Below are 25,349 nucleotides of genomic sequence, written 5' to 3' on the forward strand. Positions count from 1 at the left end.
TGTCTTCCTGATCTGCTCACGTTTCCGTAGTTTTGTGCTTCTACGGTGAGTAAATGTTGTTGACTGGATGGGTTTTTCTTTTTGTCCGTTTCGTGGTTATTGTTGTTTCCTACTTTGTGCTGCAGCCTCCAGTAAAAGTTAATGCAGCTGCTGAGCTTGCGGCGGTCTGCGAGCGTCTTCGGTCAGAAACAGACCGGTTGCTCCTCGGCGACCCGGTTGTGGCGAGACGGACCGCGGTGCAGCCGGTGGAGATGAGGCATCGACTTTAAATAATGCGATTCATTAAAGAAGAAGTGTCCGAGACGGGAAAGTGGAAAATAGCCTTCTGATTTGTTGAGTTGCCATAGAAACACTTCTGTATTTCTCACAATTAGACTCAACACCACCACAGGCTTCACGTTCCAAAATGGCAATAAAACTGAAAAGAAACCTTTTTAAAAACATTTATCAGAAGCGAAACATTAGAACCTTGTTGATGTATTGCGGAGCGGAGGTGTTAGACTGCGTTGGCTTTAGCTGATTTGAGTGAACTGGCCACGGACTCGGTTATAAATGCTGGCAGGTGAGAGAAGCGCGTTGGCCGGAGGGGTGTTCGTTCACCAACAGTGCTCGGCTGTTTCCTCTTCTCATTCTCAGCATAAGCTATACTCATACCGGGGGAGCTGGCCAAGGCAACCACAGTTTTACTACTTGCCACTGTGCAACTTCACAAGATCAGTCAAAGCACGGTGGAGTCGTGTCTCCTTCGCTGCATCGATCCAGGTTTTAAACAGCGAGTCCAGGAACTGATCTGATCTCCTCCAAACGTTGCCTCTGCGTGAAGGAACTAGAAACAGACAAAAGCGTCGTGCAACACATCAGTCAGGAGAATTTGTACGTGTAAGTGCATGACAGCCATGTTCTGTGTTATCCAACACTTTTCTTCTAACCGCATTCTTTCGAAACATCTTCCTGTGGGAGGTTCAAACATGCCAATCAAAACATTGTGTGACACGAAACCCACCCTGTTCTGCTCTGCACTGATCAATGCTGCGATGCAGAGGAAAGGAACAAGTCTCCTGACACAGATCTTAATACTTACACAGAGTAAGTGAGTTTTGAGGAGGGGAAATAATCCAGAACAACATTCACAGACACTTAAACACACTTATTTAATGATGAGGGAATTCAAGAGTGCCCTTTAAATCTCACTGGACTCGTATTTCTGCCCAAAAAAAAACTAAGTATTTATCTGAGCAACAGTGTCTGTCTTATCCAAGTCATGAGGATGTGTAATGTAATAACTGAAAAGTTGTAAATCAGGTGCAAAACATCCGTCTACAGCTGATAACAGGGGGAGGAGCTACTGGGCTACTGTCAATAGCAGGTTGCCAGCGGGGGAGGAGCCTAAAGTCAGATGAGCTCTGCGCTAAAGAGCTTGTCAACAACATCGGTGGGGAGGAACAGCGCAAGGAAGCTTTCAGTGACTGAACGTGGAACAGAGGAGATGGATTTTATATTCTGGGCTGCCAAAATAGATTCAGTCACAAGTTAACATAAAAAGAATTTAACCATTTAATGACATTCAATTTCTGTATAATAAAACCTCAGAAGCGTCTAATAAATGAGGCTCTAAAAAGTTCCATCGTCTTTTGAAATATAAGAAAATCCTAAGTTTTACAATGACAAGACATTCAGTTTGAGTGCATCAAAAATAGAAGCACAAAAATGCAGCTTAAAGAGCCTGTAAATGCATCACAGAGGAAAACAGCATCCATATCTCAGATTACATGTTCTGAGTAAAGCCCTGCTGCTCCCAGTAAAAATGTTTTCCATCTCCTGCAGCAGATTAAGCGAATAAAGCTGTCAGAAAATGAAGCCTTTTAAGTGTCCAACTCCACACACCACTCTGGAGCCTAATACATTATCGGTTTACATGTACCTGTCTGATTTACAGGCCAGACACAGACATTTTGAGGGCTGGGCAGCTGCACCGTGGTGGGAAAGGGAACTCGGTGCTTGGCGGCCGACCCAGTTACAGGTCAACAGTGTGGTTAGATTGTTTCCCCGCTTCAAAAACAAAAAGATCCGCACCTCTTCACTGTCGGTAATTATAGGTCTGCAGCTCGCCCATGTGTGGGGGTGGCTCGAAGGGGGCAGAGCAGTCCTGGCTGTCCCTGAAGAAGGTGGTGGAAACGGGGCCGCAGGCTGTGCAGCGCTGCCAGCACAGATAGAGACAAAGCTTCCATTGCTGAGGCTGTTATTCAACGGGCCAAAGCATTGACCCACAGCCTCACACTCACTTCTGGAGGTAGCACGCCTGCCATGCTCCATCAATGGACTTATTCACTCTGCCCGAGCGAATGCACCTAAAAACGTCCCAACCAATTAAAGCCTAAATAAAATGGGAATAAGTAATCAACAGGAGCATTAGGCAGAAATATCTGCCCAGTACCTGATGCTGTAGCTGGTGTGATACACTGGTTGGTGTGACACAACCAGTGGATGCAAACAAAGAGGCTACACATGGCAACGAACGAACACACACACACACACACACACACACACACACACACACACACACACACACACACACACACACACACACACACACACACACACACACACACACACACACACTCAAAATGTCATTCCATTCTTCAGCTTCTAGAGAGTGGAATGTCTGACCATGATTGTTTGGGACAGCGCTGATCTCTTCAAACCAAATCTTCAAATAATCTGTGTTGTGCAGAAAATGATAGTTCAAATACGAAAGCCATTAAATCCAGTGGAAACAGCAGGGGTCCCGTCTACACTTCATCAGAAACATCCTGTGCAGCTTTAAGGAGGCGTCCAGCAGCCCTGCATGAACCACTGAACTGATGCTGCATCACAATTGAAACCAATGAAGGGCCTAATTGGCAGAGGATGCCGTTAAAGGCTGCTGGCCGGCGCCCCACGCCTCCAAGCAATCAACGCACATGTATGCATGTGCGTTGATTGCACACACGTGCACACTCACAAGAATGCTGCACTGTTTAGCAGCATGCACAACCAGCTACTGCTGAAAGTATTTAAAGGACCAATAGACAATCAAAATCAAGAGGTCATATTTGCACAACAGGAAATGAAGCTACTTGCTTACTTAATAACTTAAAAGAGGGTGATGTTGCACCAGTGTTTGCAACATAGAGCTCTTAAAGATAATTCAAAATACCAGTGGATTAATTTCACCAAAGAATCCAAAGAATGCACCAAACACAAAGCTGTTTATATTTCAATAGATGTAATTTGTTGTAATACTGATCATTTTGCTAAGATGTAATGGAGACTGCTTCAGCGGTGCAACTTGCAGACTGCCACAAGTCATCTGTCTTCATTTTCTTTCCTCAATTATTCATAAACTTGTCATTCGTAAAGAATGAATTCTGATTCATATTCTCTTTTCGTACATTTAATTCAGATTCAATGAGTGTGAAGAACCACAGGCCCCCACAGAGCGCAGGAACACATGAACATTTTACTGTGGAGACAAGTCATCACTAAAGTGATGACCCACTAAATCATTGCCATTTCACCATAATAAATGTTACGAGACTGACTAAAACAAACTTTAAGATAAACTGCAGTTGTGTCATCAATGGAAACTTTAAACAGTTGTGCATCTTAAAACATCCTGAAACTTCATGTTGAAATGTCAGAAAGTTATTACCAGTTTATGTACTCAGAATGAAAGATTTACCAAATTATTGACATCAAATTGTATTCGACAATATTTTCCCTTCTTCAGTCTAAATTCATCGTATTAATGCCAAAACTACGAGACAACACATTGACTTTAAGTGTGTGAGGCTTGCACACGAGCTGTAGCAGGATGAGGCCGATCTTTTGTTCCAGGCTCCACAACAGAAACAAGCCACACATTATGTGCAGAACCCAAACTGCACTCAACTGGGCCATGAAGCCTCAGAGCACGCAGAGCTGGGATCAACTCACTAAGACGGCCTGCTCGGTTTCTCGTTGCCCAGTTTTGAAAAGCGTGTGCGAGCGTGTGCGTGTGCGAGCGTGCATGTGCGTGTGCCTGGTGGGGGAGTGTGTGTGCAGGAAATCAAAAATTCTTCAGCACCGCAGCCTGCAGATGGTAGATGATTGGAAGCAGGCGAGGGCACCAGCTCCCCAGGTTGACCAACCCCTCCCAAGGCACTGTGGGAAACTGGGAGGTCTCCGAAACAGAGAAGCGCCTCTTTCCAGGCCTCTCCGTGCAATCAATGGACTGCCAGCTTTTTCCAACTTTTTGTTTTCCTCTGTAAACACATTAAATAAAGGCTGAAAAAGCTGCTTGGCTGGCTGTGCCTATCTCTGGCAAATAGAAAGGGAAGAAGTATTTAAAAGAGCTGCATAGGTGAGAAAACTATTTGTGAGAATACGTGCTTAGCTCAGACACTAGTTGACTCTGACCTCCCTCCTACCTTCAGGTCTCCTCCACTCCTTCGACACAGAATTACTGTGAACCACATACCCAGCTCATTTACCAGCAAGTACAAATGTGTGTTTTCCATCAGGCGTCCTGACCGCTGGTTTCACCTGCAGCCACCTCGACCATGAGCACAATACTCACACTCATGATGCAACCTGAGACTAAGGGGTTTGTGGAGACATCGAAAGAAAAAGAAAGATAAGAAACCACTGACCAAGGTAATTAGCAAGAGCTTTCACAATATTTACAGCTTTTAACACTGATGCTGGAACTGAACTGTTGCCCGATACACAGACAACATTTTTCCTGGTTTGCATGTCTTGTACTGGCGACCTGTCCAAGGTACACCACACCTTCAGCCAGTGGCAGCAGGGACAGGCTCCGACACCGTGTCCCTGTGACCCTGTCCCCTTGTCCCCCTGTGACCATGTCCCCGTGTGACCCCGTGTCCCTGTCCCCCTGTCCCCATGTGACCCCGTGTCCCTATCCCCCTGTCTCTCTATCCCCGTGTCCCTGTCCCCCTGTGTAGGATAAAGTGAATAGATAATGAAAGGATGGATGGATTTCTTCTTAATGGAGGCCTAACAGGGCAGCAGAATATTCTTTTCATTGGGTGTCTGCCTATCTTTTTGTATATTTAATTTAAAAAAAACAATACATTTCACTTACCAAAATTATAATTTCATTTTTATAAACAGTTCAGCAAAACTATGACTATATTGCTGGTAACAGCAGTTTTTCTCATCATAAGATTGTGCTGCTAAAAGGCTGCAGCCTGCAGATCAGAGATGAACATTGAGCTATTTGAAGAACGAGTCACAGCCACTTTGTAGACTTTTGTGTAGGTAAACTGTTATTTAAGATTCACGCTATTAATAAATGGAGCTCCCTCACTCTCGCTCGCCCACTCACTCTATCGGCTTGTTAGCCTGCATGCTGCAGCTAAAACGCTTGTGGTCCCTGTAACTGACAAGACTGCATGAATGGGGGAGTTCTTGTTCTTCAACACAACTGCAAACCAAACTTTCTGTCTTCAACTTAATGTCAAACACACCTGGAGTCCTGACCTGCTCTCTATCTGTGTTGTGATTCACCTCAAATAATGTCAGAAAATATGTTAGAAGATTTGTTCAAAGGCAAATGTCTGCACACGCAGATCTGCCAAATTTCAGGTGCAACAAATAAAATTGTTTAGTTGCACTAGACAAACTTTTGTTTGCATGTGCAACAAAAACGGTTTCACTGGAGCCGTGTCGACTGTGTGCCAATAGCCAGATAGCCACATATCCCTCGGTGAGTTTCTGTGGGCTAGTTAACAATCTCTAGCTGACTATTTGTTTTTAGTCCTTTCAAGAACACAGTATGTAAATAAAAAGTGAACGCTGGAAAATATTTGCAAAATCAGGATTTACATTCTTGATCACAATTTTTTCAAAGGTTTGAATTTCCCCGAAGGTGCAGGTGTTTAGTGAGGCTGAGACGGTTTCCCCGAGGAAGCTCCTCGTTTTACTCTCCTGGGGCACAGAAACCTCAACTGCATGAAGAGCCTTATCTTACAAAACGAATCTTTCTGTTTGGTTTGCTCCAAGAGAGTGTGAATTAATAAGGACGGTGCAAAGCAAAAGTTCATGAGCCAAAAAGAGGATAAAGGTTGTGAAATAATGACGTGCCAGCAGGGCACCGTGCAGTGCTTTTCCTTACATTGTGGAAACATCCGTTGCCAGCTGACAGACAAGCCTCAACACAGACTCTCATTGAACAGGTATGGCATAATCTATAAGCTAAACGTTCCAACCCTCGTCTTGGGAAAGGTAGGGTGTGATAGGGATTATTTTTCCACCCAGAAACCCTTCAGTCCAAACCACGTGACCATGTACGTTACTTTCGCACCTTATTGGGAAAGCGTGCTTGGAAGGAGGCGAACGCTTCACAAACTGTTGGCACTCAGTGCGAGAAGTGCAGTTTTCATCCAAATACTGCCACAGGCCAAGAGAAGGGTGGAGACTTTAACCAACCAATCACAGCGGAGATGATGGGAGAAAAAAACCCACCAAAAAACACAGCAATGCAAACCTTTAAAACGGGTATATAAAGCTGTTGGATGCATGTTTGAACACTTTCTGTTTCACAGGAGAGCCCAGATCCAGCAGACTACAGCACCGAAGCTCTGGTCGGACCAAGATCAGCACATTGTTATTTTCTGCTCCAAATGAATTAACGGGTTGCATTATTCCCATCACTCCGTGTCAACCGCTGAGTCACCTTAAAACCCGTCAGCTGTTCTTCCAAAACAACGAGCTGCAACAACAAGGTGTGGAGCAGCAAAAGGCTGGAGGAGTGTGAGTGCAGGATGCCGAGGGGACATCTCTGTTGCTGAGCATCAGGAAGGAGTGACAGCACAGATAAATGCCTTTTCCTGTCTCTTCCGAGAAGGCCGATGCAACTCGGTCACAAAAAGCCCCCGTTCTTCCTCTCGCTTTAAGCCCAACGGTTCCCAGGTCTGTTCTACCCGACCCGACCGCTGCACACCGTGAACACTAAACACAGAACAAAACACTTCACAAGTGTTGGACAACTCATTTTCTGTCTATTCACCAATCATTTCAACTCCTAGTTGGGGCAGTATATTATCAAGACAACGTTCATATTCCAACATGATTACTTGAAAACTGAATATTAAAGATAATAAATTGTAGTTTTCATCATTAACATCATTTTAGATTACAAACTTCTTTTGAGGAGTTTAAATCACAGGCCTGACTCAAATCTTAAAGTGAGAGAAGCTGACCAGACAAAACCTGCCTGTTGGTAAATTTAGGTCATTGTAGGTGTATATATATAATAAGTAGTAATATCTAATAATAGTAAGTAGTAAATATATACATATATATATATATATACACACACATATATATACATATATATACACATTTATAACACATGAAGGCAGGTTAGTCTTCACGGTGATTGACATCTACTTGCCAAAAACAAAGCCAACAAACACCTACTATATAGCGATTCTGAAGACGATGTGTTGACATACAGAGGATGGGAGAGATTACAGAAGCTCTTCAATGGAAACACAGCCTTGAAAAATGCCAGAAAAACATAATTCATCAAAACCTGAACATCAGGATCCCTTCAGTAGCCTGTGTGTGATTATACACGAAGGAACATTTATTTCGGAGCAACTTCTAAGCTGTAGACTTTTACCGTATTTCTAGAGTCCCTCCAGGAAATCAGGGTCTTGCGATTGCCATAATTAACACAAATTCAAGCAAAATCTGCAATATTTGGGGAGCTTGCAATTTTTGTCATCAGCACAAGCTGTGCTGAAAGTAATAACGGCAAAAAGTAGGTCTTTCGTAACAAAACTCGCTTTATAAAATAAATATAAAAGAACTCCCTTTCTTCTTTCTCGACTACATTTTTTTTTCTAATTCCCGAAATTTTACACAAAAAACTTGCTTAAAACTCAGCAAGTGACATCACAATGTTTGAGAAAATCTGCCACAAAATCAAACATTTTTGACGACAACAATCACAAAGAAAGCGCTGCGTGTGTTGCTGGATACTGATGGATTCTACATCGTAAAGTCTCACTGGAAGAAGTTCCCTGATCACTTGTGTTATCACATGGTGCTGTATAAATAACATTGAATTGAATTAAATTGAGATGAAACGGGCAGTAAGCCAGTGGTGGAACAGAGGAAGGTTGACGGTGCCCAGAGAAGCACAGAGCAGCTCTGTTTTCACCGAAGAGGAGCTCTTCAGTCTTCAGTCCACAACAAGGAGTCATCAGTGACTCATGGACATGTGGCCGACAACCTGCTGGCCGCTGCTAAAAACAACTAAATACCAGCTGAGCTGTTCGGTGGACCAGCAGCCGGTGAACTACATTCACCAGGTAGACGACAGGAGAGGCGACCGCTGTTCCCCTCCAGACAGCACGACTGCTGCTTTTAGTCACACAACACAGACAGCAGTGAACCTACAGAAACCCAAGTTATGTGAAACTGATCTGATAGCAGAGGGAGCTGCGACTGCATGGACTGCAGTGGGGGGTTGGGCTAAAGAAAGGTTCGCAAACACTTGGTTCTGATAGATTTTCTGCCAGAAGTTTCAAAGACCACTTAGTTTTTTTTTTTTTTTTTTGCTGTCCAGCTGCATGGCAGCAGGTTCCTGTACTACACGATTCACAATTACAGATTATTTGTCAGTTTAAGAGCCACAGTAACAACCTCTCATAACATGTCTGCTGCTGGCTGCCTCATTAGGGGGCTCGGGAACTCATTGGGTTATCTTTAGCTTAACATCAAACACGCACAAATCTGCATCTGACAGAAGTTATCAGCTGGAGCTTTGGCACTGCAGTAAGTATTTACATATGGACAGCAACAGTTATGCGCCCATGAAATTGGTGAAATTGTGTGTCTTGATAGGTTTGCTTTCAATTCATCAGCTACAAAGGTATGAGTCAGGTATTGGCTGCACTCTGACTGATACCTGGTTTATAGTCGAGCACCTTAACAGCCCTTGGTGCCCTGTCCTCGAGATAACAGATACAAACAAAAGGCCATAAATACAACACACAACTTCCACATCAATCCCATTCCAAAGCCCCGCCTTCAACAGGAAGTCTCTCTCACGCACGCACGCACACACACACACACACACACACGTCCTACTGTGGTGCAACAATGCAGACACCAGTCAAACAGAGCCTGGCACCCCCCTCTAAGATCACACCCAATATTTCCTGCAAAACAACGCAGCAGATATTTGTCACTTCTATTTCAAAATCTGAAGTCATCTTTAAATTATACAATCATTTTTCCTTCACTTTTTGAACATCTAACACATATTTATGCTTTTCCCATTGAGAACAACTAAAAATAGCAAAAGGTGACTAAAAGCGTTTTAGCAAAATGAATGAGTCATTTCATTGCTACTATTAGATCGGTATTGTTCGATATTATCAACACCGATAACGTGTCTTTGATACTGATCGAAACTGATACGTATTCATACTCTTTGTTGATATTTCTCTTAATAATTTGGTGCAAAAAATAAAGCCATAACATGAAATGATGTGCTCAGATTCAACAATTAAATAAGTGAAAGAAGTGTAATTGCTTCTGGAGTTTCCTGTAAACACGGTTAAGGAGAAACAGGGATGGATGTTGTCAAGATGTTAATGAAACTGCTGCTCTTACTTGCACTGCTTATCGATCCAATATGGCACTCTAATTGGTTCATTTTGGGTTTTGTTTGAAAAGAAAATAACGCCACATCATGTACTGTATATAAATCCATATTCTTGAGTAGCAAACTGCAACAGCATTATTTTAAACAGGACATTTTCCTTGACGGTTTTTACTGCCTCCCCATCACTAAAGATCCGCTCTGTGATCTGAAACGGGACGACTCTGACCATTTCAGGTTGAATAATGTTCACACCCACAGCTGCCAGCTCGTCAACGCTTACCTTCCAGCATGCTGGAGCACGACAGAGGAACTCTGAGCTCGGCTGTTGGACACTTTGCAATAGACCTTCACTGGATGTCTGGACAGATTGATCGTGTTTCAGCGTTTACATGCAAAAGACCTGCAGTACCTGCAGCACCGAACATTGAGGCCGTTTCCATTTGGCTACTTCAACAGACATGTGGCCCTCATCACATCACAAGTGGCCAGCTTTAGGCCGAGTGTTTCCATCAACATGCGTCCTGAGTGACCACCTGAGATCAGATCTCACTTCACCTGCTGTTTCTGCAAATGAACATGTTGGCTACGTTACAAAAATAGACAAGTAAATAAGCAGAAGAACAGGAACCTGAACACCAGAACCGCAATGATCCGGGTCAGATTAATTAATTGTTCCAGTGTGTCTCCGCTGCAGTGGAACAAAGGGGGCGGGGCTGTGGATCCCAGGGGGCGGGGCCTCTCAGCTGTGGGTCTGATGTGTGACAGAAGTAAGAGGAGATAAACTACAAGACAAACAGATGGATGAGAAGAGGAGTTTAACGGGTCAGCTGTTTAATGCGCCGTCTGTTAGAAATATAGGACGAGGACTGATGTCACGGTGGAAAATGTCTGAACTCGCGTCTGAGCCAGAAACGTTCGGCTCCTTAGATGAATTGATTATTAAGTCATTATTGATCCACAGCGCCTCTCTCCCACTGCTGTGGGGGATGCATGTCGGAATAACACAATATTTACTCAAAGATAAAAAGATAAACCCAGAGGAGGCGTCAGTGAAACCAGCGTCATGTGTTTTAATTCATTGATCAGCTGCTTCATGACGTCAGTCTGCAGAAAGTTCCTCCTGCTGTCAGTCGGCTGCAGGTCAGCTGACTTAGCAGAATCACACAGGACATTAAATCAAAATAAAAGAAGAGCAGGCAGAGATCAGATCAGGTGAAAGACTGAATGGAGGAAAACAAAAATCCAAAACTAACGGACCTGCTGTACCGTGACGGAAACTCCCCTGGATATGAACGTCGGATATGAACACAGGAACGTGGAGCTGCTTTTATTTGTATTGATATTCAGAGGACATCAGCTGAGCAGGCGGTCTTTCAATGTGTTCGCACTGCTAAACAAAAGTGGCCACATGCTGCCAGACCACCTCCAAATGTGGATCCCGGCCAGGTCGCATATGTCCGGATGGATGTAGCCAAATGGAAACGGGGTCATTGTCAGCATCGACCGCAGTAAAGAATAACCACAAACGTTTATTCTGTCGGCCGCCATCGTTCAGAGCAGGTGATAAAACCAAACTTTAACCTGACCAATGGAGAAGGCCATTTACTGTCAGCTTTGTTTGACCACCCGGCCCTGCAGAACTCTGGGGAGAACCCGGGCAGGGCCGTGTGAAAAGGTCCATCCACGTCTTGGAGGAGGAAAACACTTCTCATCCACTTCTCCCTCCCAGGCTCAGCTGGTCGGGGATTCAAACCCGTGACCTCCCGGTCCACTGCAGCCAGCTGGGTGGCAGCGCCGTCTCTCAACACTCGCTGCAAGGCAATTGAACACAATGAGCCTGCTGGCACTCAGGCACTTAGTGATGACATGCCAAGTATGCACCGCCAAATCTTCCCCCTTTATTACCTTACCAAATGCACTTACTGTATGTCATCATGCTCTTTGAAGCCCAGACAGAAGGACATTAGCAGCACTTCTGTCTTTGGTCAGCTCATTCCATCACTTCACTCCACCACTGGTGGTGTTGTTGGGTCCTTAAGACAGGGAAAAGGCCCGGCTGAAGCCTTTTTAACCTCCAATCGGCTCTTATTACAGATGCTGCATCAGATTATCATTAAGGCCAAAACGGGGCATCGCATACTTACACCTGCTAAAACAAGAGCAAATCTGTAATGTAGGATGGAAGGTTAGACAGCCTCCGTTGGCTTTTCCAAAAGCATGAAGACTTCAGATTTCCTTGAGGAGGAATAAAATGTATGGATCCATTTTCCAGAGTGCCACCAACAACCAGTAGGCACCATGTGCAGTCGCTGTCGGTACATTTCCACTGTTCCTCCTTCATGGCGTGACGGGCCGGGTTCCTCCAAGGAAACCCCCTCCCTCACAGAACAAACACAAACTACTCTTCCATTTAAAAAAAAAAAGGAGAAACAGGCAATTATCTTTGAAATATTTTAAAACTCACAAAAGTACCTGCCATCCATTATTGTTTATTCCATATTTAATCAAAATCGGACTTTGCGTTTGATTTTTATTCAACAAAATAATATTAATACTAATAAATTGAAAATGGCATGGGCAATATTTCTATAGCTCTCAGTGAGACACCTGCCCGAAGGTACGTCCATCCACTCTCAGGTTTGAAGGGTGCATTATTGCATGTTTCAGCTCTTTTCTAGATGTTCAGCTGGATTCGGTTTCGGGCTCATAGAAGGTCACTTCAACGTTTTGTTCCGAGCCATTCTCGGGTGTTTCAGTTCATTATCCTGTTAGAGGACCCAGGACCTGTGACTGAGACAGAACTTTCTGACACTGGGCAGCAAGTTTGGCTCCTCGATAGTCTTGAGAGTCCATTGTTTAGAGTGGAGAAAGCCACGCATGGTGCAATCACACACTGATGTACCTTGGGCTGAAATTTCAGTCGGTCTCTGAAAGTTTGCCTCGACTCTCGAGCTCCTATTCCAAATCTGGGGTCAATTTTCCTCACGTGTCTGTGTCCAAAGAGGCTGGCTGCAGTCCCACGCACTTTAAACCTCTCAACAACACTTACAGCAGTGGTCACGCTGAAACGAAGCAGCCTGCCGACTATCTTCTAGCCGTCACCTTCAACATGCTCGTCCCAACAGCTATCTGCTTTTTCTGGTCCATGTTCAGCGTGTTCACTCGATGCTATCAAACAGCAGTGACCACTTTGATAGTCCAGTTATTCAGTCTTTTCTCGGGGGACCCACAAATCCGTTAAGGCCATTTTACAGTGATCTTTGTAGGAGAAGCAATAACAACCTTTTTCTCACTTTGTTTGCTTTACTTTACGATATAAGGCACAAATATAAGAAATGAATGCTTCAAATTTCATCACCGTTCTGGAGGAGCGAAGTATTGTTTTAATGAACTGTTCGGGGTACTAACAAATTCACGACTGTTCCTGTATATGCATCCCTGCTTCAGTGCATTGCTGGACCTCTGCTCGGCTGAGGAGAAAACCCTCCACCGGAAATGCTTCCCGCAGCTGTTAGGAGTATCATTCCCCACCTTGAGGCCAACCAAAAGACAAATAGCAGCCAAGTCACGTGACTCCTCTGCTGCTCAGATGCCATTCGGTCTTATTGCAGCCCTCTTCAACATTCAAGTCATACTTGTCTCCTTCACTGAGCTCTCTTCACCTATATCAGGGTAATTGACTTGTAATAAAAGCCATTTAATACCGTCATAACTATCACAGATAGGTAGCTTAAGCCTTGGTGGTCTGTTTCTAATGCCTATATTAGTCCCTGCAGGATTTTGCAGGTTTTTGGTGTTTGTTGCAGTCAAAAACTACCTGATTCAGAAGCAGTGTTCGTAGATATTGGGATGGAATTTGCAGTTTTAAGTGAGTTTTTAGCAGAGAAATTGCAGGAATTAGCAAAAATTGCAAGACGAGAGAGAGAGAGAGAAAAAAAAGAAGCATTTTCAATCATACAAAGTAATATGTAATACTATCTATAATAGTAAGCATGATGCACATCACAAATATTTTTGCTATAGACACTTTGGTTTCAGGAACAGCAGGCATTGGTCAAGTAGTTCCATCATGAATTGTGGATTCATTTTAAGAGTGCTGCACTCATGTGATATGTTGAACCCAAAGCTGGAGGGTCAGAATTTGTTAGCAGCACTTCACTAGAACTCTTTCTAAATCTTGTATCATTAAAATGATGTAACAATACTCCTTTTTTTGCTGCGTCTTTAAGAAGGATTTAATCATTTGTATCTCTGAAAATGCAAATGATAAAAAAGATTTCAAGGTTTTGTTCCTAAAAAAAAAAAAAAAAAAAAAATGTTGTCTGCAAAATGAGAACTGGAAGCCAGACATCTCAGCAACTGCTCAAAAGCTCATCAAGTCACTGGTTCCTCTAAATTCTCCACAGATCCTGCTCATCTCAGGGATGTTGCACCATCTCGTTCTACGACATCTCGTTCTGCTGTTTGAAGGATCATTTGAACTGTGCAGCACAACGCCAGCTTTAATGGACGAATGGCTCTCTGGACCCACACAACCAGTAAGGATCCTACAAGTAGGAAGAGAAGGTCAACACAGCGCTGGTCCTACTGACACCGGCATCAACAGGTGGGGGCCTGATCTGCTGCACAGACAGCACACAACACACACACACTCTCTCTCCCTCTCCCATACACACACACACACACACACACACACACACCTCTCTCTCTCTCTCTCTCTCTCTCACACACACACACACACACACACACACACACACACACACACACACACACACACACACACACACACACACACACACACACACACACACACACACACACACACACACAGTCTCCCACAATCTCTCACAGTCTCTCTCACGCACTCTCTCTCACACTCACACCCTCTCTCACACTCTCACACATACACTCTCTCACACACGCTCTCTCACACATACACTCTCTCACACACTCACACACACACTCTCTCTCTCTCACACACACACTCTCTCTCTCTCTCACACCCTCTCTCTCACTCTCACACCAGAAGCCAGGCAGAAGCTTCCTCTCAGGAGCACCTCAGCAGAGCGGCTCTGTTCTGACCTCCAGCAGCAGACGCAGGCCGGTAGGTTTGGGGGGGGGGGGTCAAAGGGCACCATGGAGGAGGAAGGGAAAGAAAGGGTGCGGGGGGGGGGGGAGAGAGAGAGAGAGAACAGAGTGAGGAGTGGACTCGGGTAACCCAGCGAGTCCCTGCACTGAGCTCTCCACCTCCTTCCTCCCCTGAAGGGGAGTTTCCAGAGATCAGTAACTAAGAGGGAAACTATCAGACATATTCAGCAAAGAGAGACGGAGTCTCTTCCAGAAGGTGCAAAGGTCTCTTTTACAAGCTTTTATCTGACATGCTCCTCACTTGGCGCCGGATCGTTGGTTAGCTACACAAAATCTGCCTCTGTATTTAGAAAACGGATGGATTTGAATTTTACAGATGCAATGGATCCACAAGCTTTATTAATATGTACCGTACAGTTGGCAAAAAAGGATGAATATTTCCCCTAAAAAAAGGTTTTCTTTCCCCACCACCTGTGGTGGAGACAGTATCTGAATTCCTCTGGAATAAAACATTTGACGTGACAGGAAGATATGCTGGGCTTCAGTAAACAGATCAGATTCTTACATTAGTAAAATAACAAATATCCCAACAGCTGTAATAATAGGCTACTCCGCCTCAAGCTGAGGACGGACGCTGCGGATCCATAATGTAACTGGAGCCGATAACCTGTGACTCCAGCCCACCGATAGATCTTCATCCACTCTCCATCTCACGTATGTTTAGGCTCTTCATGAAGTCATGTTGTGGGTTGTGCGTAAATGCACGCAACACTGGTGGTGGAGATTCTGTATGAAGACTCCTGCAAACAGCTCGATGTCCCGGTGCGAACATGGGAAACATGCAAAGACAACTACAGGCGTCACAACGAACTCCTTCAGGACATTAATGAAGAGGAGGTGCAACCATGCAGGTAAAGCTGGCGTACAAGCCTCAACACTGAGCAAACCGCCTATCTCTTTACGTACGTGTGTGTGTGTGTGTGTGTGTGTGTGTGTGTGTGTGTGTGTGTGTGTGTGTGTGTGTGTGTGTGTGTGTGTGTGTGTGTGTGCGTGTGCGTGCGCGGTCAGGGGCGAATATTCAAAGAAAAAATGGAATAGTTCAGAGTGAATTCAGATAGTAGTGGTGATTGAAGGACCCATCCCTACTCTGCTCTTGAATCCACACCGGAGCAAATGTTGGCTGAACCTTAGAAGGAATCACCATAAATGTCTGCGGGAATTTTCCGTATTAAAAAAAAGTTAGATTTGCGGGAAGTGGTGAAATTATGCGCAATACCCACAATCCTGCAGTGAAATTCGGGCCCTGGCAAATATGGGGTCTAAATTAATAGACCACTACAAGTCGAAGAATTTCATAGAGAGCCACACAGGCAGTTGCCCTTGGCAAAGCTACAGCGAACCACAACAAACAAAGGCTTCAGCTGGGTGGACTCGGCTGTCCACCACACCCCGACAATATGCTTTCAGAGTGAGACAGCGAGGGAGTAGAAGAGCCCAAGGCCCACGCTATTACTGATAGGACACCAGATCAAAGCCCTCTGCCATCGTTAGCGAGTACAAAAAAACCTGAGAGAGATGAAAGACCATCAGCAGACTGTGGGGGATGAGGAAGGACCGTCCAAGTATGGCATTTACAAACAGCACGGAATAACACCAGCTTTCTGTGCCGGTTCTGCAAGTAAAGGTTGGAGGAGTCGGAGGGGACGTGGGCCAGAACCTGCCCACAGGATGAGCAGCGAGTGATAACACTGCACAAAACAAGCAGCCGAGAAGTCAACTTACAATCTGCTTCCTCACAACACATCAATTTCATGCATGTACTGCAAAATTGGTATTCACAGAGCCCCATCTGCTGAAGACACCAAATCAAAACCAGATTTATCCGACTGGGTTGTCCATGCAGCCACAGTCTGAAATAACTTGCCTGCATGCCAGAGAACTCCTCCGTTATCCGAATAATTAACAACACGACCTGAAGCATCAGTGTAGTCAAAAGTTTGCAGCAAAAAGCTCTTCATTTGTTGAAAATGTGAAGCAACCTCAGAAAAGTGTCAAGTTTGATTTAAATGCACTTTTTAAGGGCAATTAATGTACAAGGGGAGTTTGGCACCTGTGATGTTGCTTTAATGTTAAAAGACATGACTGGGAACTTGCCCAACATATTCTTTCATTCATATCAACTCAACCACAGTAGTTTATTCTGTAACACTATTTTCAGGAGCTCAGGCAGTCAACAACATTTTAGTTTTGTTCAAAATAATATAATAAAAGTGTAATAAAAAGATGAGGTTTTCCATATATTGTGGCCAGCAACTAATGAGAGGAAAAACAATTGGAGGAATCCCTTTAACTGGATGTATGCACCATTGTCGGAAGCTTTAACTTTGGCGGGGTGGAGTGCGTTTCACAGACGAGCTGCAGGGAAATCCGGGACAGGAATCAGTGCAGTTTTAATCACTTATTTATTTCACAGTAATGTAAAGACCATAATAAAGATTAAAGGGGAGTCACAGCAGGAGACCAAACTAGGCCGACACTCTTGCAATAGCAGGTACATCAATTAGAAGTTGGCTGTCTTAATAGATCCTATCAGTCCTTCAAAATAAACCCACGGTCACACACCTTAAGGAGACTCTATATGCTCATCTACAGGCGGATCAGCTGACTGAGTGTTTCCTCTTTTCTGTGTCTCCCCACCAAAAGCTCCCGTAGACTATAAACGATATGATGGGCAGTGTGACGTGATCACGTCTGTCGTGACACTTGACAACTATGGTGTGAAGTGCATTTAGTTCTGCACACTTTTTCTTTATTCCTTTCCACCACCAAAATGTAAAACTAAGCAGAGCCAGATGTGAAAATGTAAACGGAGGTGTTTTTTTTTCAAAGCGATGTACACCGAGAGGAAGTGTTTGTGTCACACACATATCCTGCTTCAGAGGTTACCGTCTGCACGACTCCGAGCACACCGGCCAAGATAACCACTCAACCGTCTTCCTGTGTGCTGCCACTCAGAAAGCATCCAGGGTTCAAACAGCACAGCTCATGGGGAACTTTACTGACACGTAACCAAAAGAGAGGCCGAGTGATTTATGAATCAAAGAGAAAGTAAACAATTGAAGAGGATACTAATATTAATATAGAAAAGTCGGGAGGGTTAATTTGAAAACTTTGAGATGTCCGTCAACAACTTAAACAGGCTTATAGACCAAAATAGCTAGATTTTAAAGATACTGAATAATAAATGTACAACTGCACAGCAATGCACGTATCATTCTTGTACCAAAGTTACCGGATGATAATGCGCCATTTTCTGAATCCCTCATGTCAAACTGAATCCTAGAACTGGTTGATTTTCGCACCTGGTATTTCATAAAAGTAAATCACAACAAAAACATAGTAAACAAGTTTTCTGTGGGCATAACTGATTGCATGCTAATATGATGCTGTTGTAACAACACATTGTCTTGTTATTCAGAACAAAAGGCAACTTAATCCTACTGGCCTGCTGCTTCTATTGACCAATAAATCATAAAACAGAACCATGGGTGGAAATGAACGCTTCAAGCACAACACTGATCCCACTAACAATGCAAAAGTGTCTCAAGAGTTACACGGCTGTCTTTCCAAACATGCCTGTTTAACACACCAGCGGTTCTGGTTCCAATTAGTTTAAATGCTCCATCCAAAGGGAGCCAGCAGAGGAGCTCCACTATATTCCTTTAATTGATGGTTGTGCTACTCTCCTATTTCATAGCTGAGTTTCAGCAAAGGAAACTTGAAAAACACTTCATTAGCATGAAAAGCTCCTCTTTAATTATTCCACCGCGCTCGAGTCTGATTTACAGGAGCTATTACACGGGATATCTATTTTGAGTTCATTTATTTTGCTGAACAATTCATCAGTTTGTAAATTTTGGTGACGCTGGAGTTAAGTACTGTCGTCGCTGAAAGCTAATGAATTATGACATTAGCAATTTTAGACGACCATTTTTCATTCCTTCATACCATTGACATGGGAAAGCTTTTGCATTTAAAGATCTGTTCTTCTTACTCTCACCACTGAGGAGTTATAGCCAGTGACAAGCTTCCACTAAGTTCTAATGAATAACAGTCACTTTAAAATATCTCCCCAGCTGAATTACATTGCTCATGTTGCACGCTTTGGAGTTCACCAACTCATAATAATGACCTGAATAAACAGGAGTACATGTACGTTTTACTTCCTGATGTTTCTGGTAAATATCTGGAGGACATGGAGATCGGAGGAGCAGGAGGCTTCCAGGTAAGTCCTGTCACCCCCTCTCTCCCCCCCCCAGGTGAACGGAGCATTTAACCCTCTACTGCTCGACACGCATGTCAATTCATCTCCACTTTTTAAAAATTTTTTTTATAAGTGTGTTAAAATAAAGTTCTAGACAAGTTTTGCGGAACTAGACACACCTAAGTCGTTCAAAGTTTGTGCGGCTTGCGACACAGCGCGCAAGTTTAGGGAAGCGGTGATTGTCGAGGAATAGAAAGACATTGAGAGATGAAAGCCGGAAAGCAGGTGAACAGCAGCGGGACGGAGGAGGCCGACGGTTCGGGTGCAGGTCCTTTACTAATGCAGGGAACAACAGAAACAATGACACGGCAACAACACCTCTGAAGCCTTTGAGATGTGTGCGTTTGAAGGCTTCAGAGGACCAACAAAGTGGAACTGAATCTGGAGTGCGCAGCACTGAACAAAAACAAGGAACGACAGCAGCGTCAGGTGAAGCTGCCAGAAGCAACTTTCACTTGAAGTGTGAAAGTGTGGCAAAGTTCACCATGAAACGTCACAAGGAGTTGACATTTTAAATGAACAAACGCGCTCCAGATAGATTTACCACAAAGGATCTACTAATCGCAGCTATAAAAGTGCTGACAAATCAGAAAACGGCAACCAAAGCACAAACAAATAATCAGCTGTGGATCTGTCAAACGACATGAAGCCGGGCGGCGGCACCACATCCCTCCGAGTGAGCCGCAGCTCAAACAGTCATTTCATGATATGAGCCACAACATTTAGACGTATGTCAGAAAAGCCCTAAATGGCAGCAAACAAAGGCACTAAGAGCTCTGGGGAAACAACAACGTGCCCAGAAACTAAAATGGAAACTGTCAGTGGCACTTATCTTAGTTTTCCAGATCAAATGGAAACGCACATCGCAGGACTGGAAGACTGTTCACATGTTTTCAGGAGGTCAGTTTCAGCTCTAACGGCGATGGTAAAAATTAAAAAAAAAAAAAAATCACTGCTGTCATTTATAGCACTCCGCATCTGTCACAGCTAGCTAACACTTAACATTTGTTGACATTACCTAAACTTCACGTATCTTCATTTTCTTATCAGCGTGCACACCTATGCAGCGAGTCAGTCTGACATGTAAAACTTGGCTCATAATCCGATTCACTGAACGAGTGTGCGATTTAAAAGGCGGGTGGAGAGCTGCACCACTTCTGGAAACAGACCTAACAGCAGTCATACGGGACCGCATCACAACTGCTCATGAAAACAGTTGATGAATCGTTGCTTATAGTCTTAATCACTTTTTTGCCTGTTTTATATCACTTTATTCATTGTAAGTATTTTTTATTCAAGCGCAAATTAAAGTTACCTCATAACGCGACACAAAAGTCTGAGGCATTATTATTTTGTGAACTTTACTTGTGTCCACATTTTCTGGCAGGTAGTGAAGCAAAGTATTGAAAAAAAGTATTATTTTGACATCGGTATAAACTATATGAATTTTAGTACAATATTCAAAAGTAATATAATTGTAGGATAAAAGGTAGGGATATGGTTTTAAAATAATATCATTATTTCAGGGTATTTTTGAAATAATGAGATTCTTGACAATATGATAAAGTACTGACATGTATTTTATTATTCATTTCAAGAAAATACAATTGCAGCAAAATAAGGGTTATAGTCAGTATATATTCACTTAGTCAAAACAGTTTGCCATCAAATATTCAGTAAAAACAGATTTAACTTAATAACCATGGCTTGTTGTAAATCTGATCTTTGGTGACCGACTCTTCTCCACATCGACGAAGTCGCTCCCTTTCTGAAATAGCTCTCTTGCAGATAAACTAATGGCCGTGTTGCTCATAATGTCAAGATTTGACATTATCATCACTAAACTCTGCAGCTTCATGGAGCAAACAAACCAAAAGTATCGGTCATATCAGAGCAGCAACTTGCATGGGTAAACTAGGCTGGTGACCAGCTGGTCAAACAAACAGCAACTACAGACCCCGATGTTCCTCACAGGGTTGATGGAGACCAGTTGAGAGCTTAGAGGACTTAATACTGGAAAAACTAAACTCCACAGGAAAGCGTCTGCTGGATGTGTACATTTGTAAAAGCTGTGGATTCGTCATTTCACGAAGCTCTTCTGCCCAAATGAGCAGACAAAACCGAAAGAACAAAAGCTTACGATACCAAAACAAAGCCCGATCACGCGCAGCTACAAACTGCTGCGGCAAAATTCACGCTGCAAAAATGAGCATGTGCCGAGAAGTGAGCAGTGAAAGGTGTCGTGGACTGTGCCATGTCAACCTGCATGCTATTTAACCCTTGAACCGGAGAGGACCGTGAGCTGCAGGATGGGGGGTGTTTGGGTTGGGTTGGGTGGGGTGGGGGTCTTCCTGGAGAGGGGGAGGGTTGGAAACACCAAGCCCTCTTCCTGAGTCGGCAGCAGTGGGCATAATGTGATGGATCCTTCTCTTTTACTTACTACACACGGACACGTAACTAACTGATAAAAACACACACACACACGCTATAATAATAATAATAATATTATTATTATTATTATTGTATTAATAATAAGCAGTGAGGACGCAGCAGAGAGCCAGGTGGGAGAACATGTCAGGTTATAGCCACACAGTTCAGTTCAGCAGAGGGAGGCGAGCCCATCTCATGTCCCGGATTAAACTCACACTGAACTGTTGATCCAAACAACCAGCATTTGTACTGGTGCAGTAATTATCCTTCCTCCTTCAGAGGGGAAAACTACGCTCCCCCACCCCTTTGCTCTGTGGTGATAACTTGTTGTGCAAACTGCAAATGATAAATCACGAAACAGGTTTTTCAGGAAAGAAGATTTAAGTGCTGGCAGAGACTTCGCGACAACACGCCACAACCTCAGCTGGTTGTAAAAGTTCTCCAACACGACTGGTCATTCTGCTGGCTTCTTGTACAGAAGCAAACACAAAGAAAGAGCCTCAATCTTCAGCTCCATCAACAGTAAACGAGGCTCCCCGAATGTACATCCCAATCTGCACATTTCCCTCTGTCAGCATATATCGCTGGTGACATCCAAATGAAGCAATTAGCAGCCTGCCGTTCTGTACAAGTACACGATCTGGACCGAAATCCTGGTTTAGCACTTATCATACAGGCTTGGAGAGTTCATTGCCGAGTCTCCAAAGAGTGGCAAATCAGCAAGGTCTCCCAGCAACATGTTTGCCCAGCTACAGGCACACATGGTTTCAGTTAGGGGTCTGCACCTATAAACAGTTGGCCATGGCAGCTTATTGGTCAGGAAGTGCAATGTTGACTGCAAGTCAAGACAGGCACAAGCTGCTAATGAATGATAGACTCTGACAGACAAGCTGACAACACGGGTCACATCGGGGAGGTTTAGATAGCGACAGAAAAGTGATTCGGAGCTCTTTAGGAGTTTTGAATAAATGTAAACGTTTCAAAGCAGTGAAGTAAAAGATCCAGTCAACCAGAGTAAAATAAGAAGCCCGGATAATGAGAAGCAGTCAGGTGGGCTTGTGCTCCGACTCAACAACAGCAGAAAGAAAAATCAAAACTTCCAAGTCACAAAGTCGATTTAGGATTTCAGAGGGGAATTTCATTTCTTAGCTGCCAGTTGTGGAATAAAAACACTAATTGGACACAGATTGATTACCTCCAAACGGCTGAGAGAGCCGGCAGACTTTCCAGCCACAACCAACATTTTGCACCATTTGACTGGTGGCTGATGTTAATATGAAGTCCAGCCTGGAGGAGCACAACGTGGAGAAGTGGAGCGTCCGAACACACCCGGAGGAGGTTTCATGAGCAGACGTCCACAAACGGTACGATGTCCGAGAAAAAAAAAACCAACAACAACAACAACAACAACACCGCTGGACCTCCTGTCACCGAACAGCAAAACTTCTTTTACGTTTGGACGCAATCACCGCAAATTAAAAGAGGTCTGAGCTGCGTGAAAACAACCAACGAGGACACCGCGTCAAGAGATCTGCTGCGAAAACATAAGATTTTCACTTCCACGCCCAACTTTGAAACAACTTCAACAACTTTTTCAAAACGTGCGAGACGCAGCAGGCCGTCCATCATTCAGGAGGCTTCACAGGTTCAATAATACAGACAGAAAGTTAACGTCCTGACAGTCCAGCTGACTCCGGATGGACACAGGAACTACAGGAACCAGGAGGCTCAGCCCCCTTCATCCCCTTCATCCCCTTCATCACATCACTGGGGAAAATGTTGAAAACAGGTAGTTATGAAACAGGTAAGTCACTCAATGTTGAACGTGTCTGCTTCAGTTTAACACTGAAACCAGCCACTGCTCCTCAGGAGCTCCATTTGGTTTATTAATATATATATTAATATATATATATACATATATATATATACATATATATATATATATATATATGTATATATATGTATTAATTAAAAGTCATGAAGCACAGAGAGGTTTGAGTGTTGCAGGGGAACAAAGTGCTGCTCCGGTGCAGCTGCATGTTGAGACTGAACCGTCCAGAGGAGCTTCATGATTTAACGTTTCCATCCGACGGTTCAACGGAGCTCAATGGAAAAAGTAGCCCGAGCTAGCCCGAGCTAGCCCGGGCTACGAAACATGCAACGGCAGCCTGCATGGTGCTGAAATTAAAAAAAAAAAAAAAAAAAAAAAAAAAAAAAAGACTTCCATAAGTCCTCCAGGCCGCGATGTGAAGGAAGATGACCAGGAGACGGTAACGAGCTGGCTGGAAACTTTAGAGAGAGATTTGCTGAGTCGGCCGGGATGTGAACATCCTCCAAACACCAACTTCAGCTAACCCAGTTAGCTTCTTTCTGGAGACAAAAAACTTTTTCCACATCTGAACAGTTTTTCTCTCCATTTTCTCCCAAACAGACCGAGCTCGCGTCCAGAAGCACGAAACGCTCAGACGCCTTTTCGTTTCACGGTAACGCCGTTAAAACGCGATTTCTTCCGGCTGTAGCTTAACTGCTAAAAAAAAAAAAAGAAAAAAAAAAAAAAAAAAAAAAAAAGCCGTGTTAATTAAGTGTAACCTACCGTCCGGGCTCCGCCGCCGCCGCCGCTCCCCGGGCCGCCTTCAGCACCCGAGACCACCGCCGGACCTCCGCAGGGCCGCGGAGCTGGGAGAGGAGAAGCCGCGAGGGGTCCCGCTACGACCGGGGAGACGAGGAGCCGCTGCGCCGAGGCCCCGGGCCTGCTGTGTCCTCGAAGGAGCGCCGGGGAGGGATAGCGAGCCGCGGCCTGCGTCTGTGACAGAGACTCGGGAACAGCTCTTTGACAGCTCCTCTTCGTGGCCCCCCTCCCCTCGACGGCCCTGCACTTTTCTCTTTTTCCTCACTTCCAGCAGATACGAATCAAAATACTGTCACAGAATATGGCGGCTGCTTGAGCGAGCTACTATCGCGAGACGAACACTTGTTTTTCTTTTTTTCTTTTTTCAGTTTCCCAAAGTCGAGCTGTAGGGAGGGAGGAGAAAGTTGTGATTGCAAAATAGCCCGAGCTGCTTCTGCAGAAGATGCGAGCGGAGAAAGAAAACACCGTTTGGATGGTTTCAAGGTTTCTGGAATGAATAACTATTATGCAAGAAAAGTGGAGTAGAGCTGAAGAATTGCGTTTTTTTTTATTCGACTCTTAAATGAAATGAGACCGTGACAATAATATGAGTGATATAATAAATCTCATCTTCATTGATCTTTATTCATAGGGAGAGCTGTAGTGGTTCATTGTCCTGCTGAAGGACGTGTCGATGACTGAACTCTGGAGGATCCGATGCAAAGCAGCTCTGAGCAAAGATGGGCTTTTCCACCTGATTCATTCTTACAGCCTGAACAGGAAAGTGATGTCGTTTTATTTAAATAGCGTGAACAGTTCTTTTTCTGCAGGATCTGACAGGACAAACTGTCCCCCTGGTTAATCAGGGGAAAGCTGGAACCATCTAGTTTGGACCTCTTCGTTTGGTTCTCAGCAGCCCAAACACACAGCAGCTTCCTCGTATCCCTTATTGACAACACTGTACATTTGCTCAATTTGCTCACATACATTTTTGGGTGGCAGGCATGAACACTTCTACCCAGTGGAAACCTCACGTTTCACACTCGAGTGCGAACGACAGACAACAGCTCTCAGCTGCAGCAGAAGATTAGTGCAAATTTTTACGCAAAAAAAAAGAAAAGTCAACAATAAAACACAAGCACGTGTTGTGTTGAGTGCCCCAAATTAAAGATCTGAAACTAAAACCCAACTGTGGAAAAAGGGCAGGGGATGAGTGGAAAGGCTTTTTTTTTTAG

At 44.1% G+C, this 25,349-nt stretch overlaps 1 protein-coding gene across 3 annotated transcripts in view; it reads right to left on the reverse strand.

Annotated features, from left to right (window-relative positions):
• Positions 1 to 24,480, reverse strand: part of tab2 (TGF-beta activated kinase 1 (MAP3K7) binding protein 2) — a 40,199-nt gene extending 15,719 nt beyond the window's left edge. For all 3 annotated transcript variants that reach the window (XM_069705794.1, XM_069705795.1, XM_069705793.1), the window contains exon 1: positions 24,100 to 24,480. The gene's annotated coding sequence lies outside the window, so the exon portion shown is untranslated. The remainder of the gene's footprint in view (positions 1 to 24,099) is intronic.
• Positions 24,481 to 25,349: the final 869 nt, after the last annotated feature.

Source organism: Brachyistius frenatus, unplaced genomic scaffold (genome assembly GCF_029030835.1).
Source record: "Brachyistius frenatus isolate BFR_SWC_R1_liver_20210118 unplaced genomic scaffold, ASM2903083v1 Contig_59, whole genome shotgun sequence".
NCBI lineage: Eukaryota > Metazoa > Chordata > Actinopteri > Embiotocidae > Brachyistius > Brachyistius frenatus.